The sequence below is a fragment of the Rhineura floridana genome, chromosome 7, assembly GCF_030035675.1.
Source record: "Rhineura floridana isolate rRhiFlo1 chromosome 7, rRhiFlo1.hap2, whole genome shotgun sequence".
NCBI classification, from domain to species: Eukaryota; Metazoa; Chordata; class Lepidosauria; order Squamata; family Rhineuridae; genus Rhineura; species Rhineura floridana.
Window position 1 is genome coordinate 130,295,141 of NC_084486.1, and position 6,123 is coordinate 130,301,263.

A 6,123-nucleotide genomic window follows, 5' to 3' on the forward strand; every position below is an offset into this window, starting at 1 on the left:
AATGGGGAGAAGCTCCTGATGGTAGAACACCTGAGGCATTATTGGACTGCTAAGGACACTCCATAGTCATCTTCCACTGCCTTTGTCTTGTGGGGTCCTTGAGGGTGCCCTTTAGGTTTGGCATGCATACTTGGATGAATGCTGGACAGTGGGGCCACAATGCATATGTCAGGTTCCCGTACCTAAGATTCACATAGTAAGGAAGGAGAATTTACTTCCAATCCTTTGCTGCGTGGCCACAGATTACAGCTATAACATGTCCAGGAGATAGGAAGGAAGCAATCCTTCCTTGTTACATAAATCCACTTGCCTGGGCTCTTGTAATTTCACTAATCTGGTTAATTGGTTTTGCAGATCTTCTAGTTTAGTTATGTTTAATACATTTAACTGTTTTGCTCCTTAATTTTCTCCCTCAAGTCTTATTGTTGCCACCCAGGGTTCCTACTGGGAGGAAGGGGGATATTATTATTATTATTATTATTATTATTATTATTATTATGGCAATGTTCTTATGATTGTTCTTGGTTAGGCGCATATAGAGAGCTTGTACATTACAGGGACTCATCTGTGTGTGTGGGGGGGGGAGATAGATTGTTATTATGTATGCAGAAACCCTTTTGCCTACAATGCAACACTTCTCACTCCAGCTTTGACCTTCCCAAAATGCCCCCTGTAAGGTAATTAAGCACCAATTAAACTGCTTGCAAGCCTAATTGCCACAGAGCAATTATTTTAGAGGGGCCGCTGCAATTAGGCTTGAAAAACATTACCTTCCATTGGCTTTGGTAGGAGACAGATTTGTGGAAAATAATTGCTTCATTGGGGGGAGGGGTATGGCAGGGAGGCCGCGGGCCGGATGGAGAGGCCCCCACATCTGGTTCCTCATCCCTGCCCTACCGGATTTGCATCAGTGAAAACCAATCAAGCGATGTCAGGTAAAGGTCAGGATTTACTGTCACCATAACACAGCTGCAGCGTAAGTGATGCCTCCCAGATCCCATCATCCCTGACCACTAGCCATGGCAACGATATCTGGAGGGCACCATGTTGGCCATCATCTTTTCACATAACATTTAATATTATTCTTTTAATCCATTGTCAAATTTATATTCCACCCTTCCTCCCAAAAGGAGCCAAGGGTGGCAAACAAGTGATAAAACACTAAAAATGTCTTTGAAACAATTTCAATACAGACACAGATTGGAATAAAGGTATCTACTTGAAAGGCTTATTGGAAGAGGAAGGTCTTCAGTAGGCACCAAAAGACAACAGAGACAGTGCCAGTTTGATATTTATGGGATGGGAATTCCAAAAGGTAGGTGCCATAACACTAAAGGTCTCCTTCCTATGCTGTGTGGAACAGACCTCCTGATGAGATGGTATCTGCAGGAGGAATGCAGTGACTGACTGGTATTATTTATTTATTTATTTAATTTCATTTATAAACCGCCCATAACCAATGGCTCCCTGGGCGGTGTACAACATACAAAAGTACAATATAAAATACAAGTGCGCTAAACAATATCAAAACAACTAAAGCAATTAACACATCAAAATACTTAAAAATATATTAAATATATTTAAAATGTATTTAAAATGCATTTAAAATGCCTGGGAGAATAGGAAGGTTTTAGCCTGGCGCCGAAAGGATAACAACGTAGGCGCCAGGCGTACCTCCTCGGGGAGACTGTTCCACAATTCGGGGGCCACCACATATATAAGAGGTGAGACGATATTTCAAGTGTCCTGGCTCCAAGGTGTATAGGATTTTACACAGCAACCTTGAACTTAGCCCAGTAACTAATCGACAATTACCTTCCCACTTTAAACAACATGTGTGCGCCATTTTTCATTTATAAATCTCAAAGCACTATTCAATATATATAAAGACCACTCAAATCAATAAATAAGAACAATTTAAACATCCAGATTACCATGACATAATTTTAAGCAACTACAGCAGCCAGAACAAAAAAGAAAAGAACTCGGCATCAACATTTGGGAAATGTCAGCGACTCTCCAGGGTATTAGATGGGGACACTTTCCTAGCACTACCTGGAGATGCTGGGAACTGAGCCTTGTGCATGCAGAGCAGATGCTCTACCACTTATCTAGGTATGTCCTCTCCCCAACACTCTAGCAAAGCGATGAAACCTAGGAACATGGTATCTGCCTTGTTTATCCATGAGATGAATACAATATCTGCTTTATTCTGAGTCACACCATTGGTCTATCAAGCCTAGTATTGCCTACACTGACTGGTGGTGGCTCTCCAGCCTTTTCAGACAGGGGACATTCCCAGGCTTACCTGGAGATGCCAGGGATTGAACTTGGGACCTTCTGCATGCAAGGCAGATGCTGTAACACTGAGCTACAGCCCTTCCCATAGGTAAAGTGATCCAAGGCCCAGCACAATGGCCTTGAGCAGAGTTTCACTCACATAATGATACTGGCACAGTAACAGCCTCCTGACCGTTTTCTTCCTGGTTTCATAAAGTGGAGCTCAGCTTATGGTAGAAGTCATCAACAGTTCCTTATGTTAGCTATAATGGCTCCTTATATTCCGCACACCATTTTTGCACTCTGGAGGAAGAGCTTGAACGTCTGAAGAGGGCTGCTTTTGCAGTGATTGCCAAGACAACATATGCCATACACTTTGAATGAATCATATACCTACTGTTATCAAACAGGTTCCAGGGTAAAATGTCATGTCAGTAGAAGCCCAATTAATGCTTTCTTTAATCATTCTGGCTTGACTTGTACAATAAAAGTGTTGGGAAGAAGTGATGCTGGGAGGGAGGACTGAAAAGCCCACAGATACAATTTCACCTGTAGAAGGAATCAGAGATTTGTATTGGCTTCAATGAGATGTGATGCCAAGAATGGGTTCGATTTCCTCCCCCCTCCCTTTGTATTTTATTTAAGATGGATTTTCACTTCAAGTGATGAGCGACATCAGTCCCTGAGATACACAATGAAATAATTAGGTGTATGAAATACAGTTCCTGACTTCGGTCACACTGAGCAGGCAATGTGTACACAGAGCTCACCCAGATATATTGTTTATGCTGTGTTTGAAATAGAAGAGGAGACAAGTACAGCAGAGAGAGTGAATGGTCTAGGGCAGTGTTTCCCAAACTTTTATTTATTTTTATTTATTTTTTTGTTGCTGGACTACAACTCCCATCAGCCCCAGCCAGCATGGCCAATGGTCAGGAATTATGGGAACTGTAGTCCAGCAACAAAAAAAATAAAAAATGTTTGGGAAACACTGCTCTAGAGCATTGGTGTCCAATGCAGTTGCTACTCGCCACATGTGGTGAAATTTCTATTGACTTGTAATGAATTGGTGCTTTAGTTCCAACACCTATTTTTTAAAAATATTTTTTAAATAAAATTATTTTATACATGTACCCCCTACGGCCATACTACCCTGAACATGCCCGATCTTGTCTGATCTCAGAACCTAAGCAGGGTCAGGCCTCGTTAGTACTTGGATGGGAGACTGCCTGGGAATACTGGGTGCCATAGGCTTAGAGGAAGGCAATGGTAAACCACCTCTGAATATCTCTTACCATGAAAACCCTATGAATATTTTCATACATGTACCAGTTCAAAAAAGTGTCCACTCTCCACCCTTAACAATCACGGATTCATCCTTGGGTCCTATACACTTTTCTATCTTTGAAAAGTGCTGAATTGTTTTCTGGATTGGACTTCCCGGAAGGAGTGCTGGCTGGTGGTTGCCTCTGAGGGAGCTCTGCCTCAGAGGAAGCTTTTTTCAGGTTAAAAGCCAGCCAAGAGGAATCTTGGACTGGCTTAAATGTTCTCCAAGGTATAGGAGAACCGATCAGATTTTCCACAAGACTTCGTTGAGCTGTCGGCGGCTGGAATTGATCAGGAAATTCCTGAGATAAGAAGGCATGCCGATCGGCTGAAGACGGAGTCAGGATTCCCACGCAAGCTGTACTGGAAAAAAGCGAAGCGTTCTTTTTTTTCTTCTTAAAAAAAAAGTTCTTAACCAGCGAGCCTACTTCTGTCTAAATCTTATCATTTGGCTTAAATTACTACAATAAAAGGGATTTGTTTACGAATCAGCAACTGAGAAACCTGGGTGAGTCATACTTTTTCTCTTTTAAATATAATTAAGGAAGAAAGAAAATGTAAACAACTTATATACTTTTTTTACGACAAAAAGCTGGCCTGAATTTGGAGTTTTAAAGTTTAAAAACGGATGAGAGGTAATTATTATATTTTGGACTATTTTTTCTCTTTGGACTATTTCTTTTTGGACGAATCTGCTGCTCGTATATGTTACTAATTGTTTGGTGTTGGCAACCAGAATTGTTTTGCATTCTTGGATGTAGATAAGAACTGTGCTGTGCTGGCTGGACTTCAATAACAGGCCTGGAATATTAACTTTTTTGTTGGTGGAGGAAAAAAAAAAGAAATAGACTGCCTCTAGGTTTTGGAACAGTGATTAATATCAGAAATTAAAGGCTTTTCTTGAAAATGACAACTAAAAAAGGAACTAAGACCCAGGAGCGAAGAAGAAGTTCTACTGATCCACAGGAAGGGGTTATACCCCCAGATATGTTTCAAAAAATAATGGAAGGGATTAATGATATAAAACAGGAAATGAAAACTGAATTTACAGATATAAAAGACTATATTAAAACACAAGTGGATGAGATTAAAGGGACAATTGGGCAAATAAAGGAGGATGCAAAAAACACTAAAGAAAAGGTACAAATCTTGGAGAATAGAACAGATATATTAAATCTGGAATTAGAAAAAAACTTGGACTATATGGCTGTGACTGAAATGAAAAATAAAGAACATTGTTTGAGATTCCGTGCAATTCCTGAGGAAACAGGTGAAGACATCAGAGATAAAATTGTTAATGCTCTAGTAAAATTTCTGGATTTGAATGAAGATCAGATGGAATTTGAAATAGATAAAGTGTATAGAATTAATTCCAGATATGCAACAATGAATAAAATTCCAAGAGATGTGCTTGTTCATTTTATAAAGAAGACGACCAGAGATATGGTATTACAGCAACACTTTAAAAATACCTTTAAAATTGATGGTAAGGAAATACTGGTGATGAAAGAAATTCCTATTAGACTTTTACGTAAGAGAAAAGAATATGCTTTCTTTACAGAGAAACTTAAGCAACGCAAAATTCAATTTAGATGGGATGTTCCAGAAGGAGTGATCTTTACATTCAGACAACAGAAATATAGATTGAATACTGTTCAAAAAGCAAGGGACTTCTTGAGAAAAGCTTCAAAAGATATGGATGAAGATAAACTCAAAGATATGGATATAATTCCTGGGGAACAAAGTCAACAAAATATGCAGAGGAAGGGAAGGAAGATGATGGACTAAAAGGAGCATCAGGCACATTTTAAAATACACTCTTAAAGATGGATTACAAATATCTAACTTGGAATATAAATGGAGCCAATACGGCGCAGAAGAGAAAGAAAGTGTTTCATTATTTGAAAAAATTAAAATTGGATATAATTTGTTTACAAGAAACTCATATTAAGAAGAAAGATTCCAAATATTTGATTTGTAAAAATTTGGGTGAAGAATTTATTTCGGCTGGACCAAAAAAAAAAAATGGAGTTGTTCTCTACATTAACCCACAATTGCTTCCTAAATTGGTATTACTGGATGATAGTGGTAGATTTGTGGGGGTCGAAATTACTCTACAGGGTACAAACATTTTGATAGTGGGTATCTATGCCCCCAATGAAGATAAAACAAGGTTTTACACAGGACTTATGGAAAAATTGTCAGAGTTTTCATATGACCATTGGTGCGTTATGGGTGATTGGAATGGGGTAATCTCACCAAAAATTGATAGGCTTTCTGAAAAAAATATCAAAGAGACACAGGGTAAATTACCAAAGATTTGCTTTGAACTGATGGAACATTTAGAATTGGTGGATACCTGGAGATATATAAATGATAACGCAAAGGAATTTACTTATTTTTCAGAAAGACACAAAACATTCTCGAGGATTGATATGATTTGGATGTCTAAAATTTTAGCGAAGGACACTTTTAAAATGGATATATTACCAAAAACTTTTTCGGATCATAACCCTG

General features: G+C 38.9%; 1 pseudogene; it reads left to right on the forward strand.

The window, feature by feature from the left end:
* The first annotated feature begins 3,415 nt into the window (after window positions 1–3,415).
* On the forward strand, window positions 3,416–3,534 carry LOC133389801 (5S ribosomal RNA; annotated as a pseudogene).
* The last annotated feature ends 2,589 nt before the right edge of the window (window positions 3,535–6,123 follow it).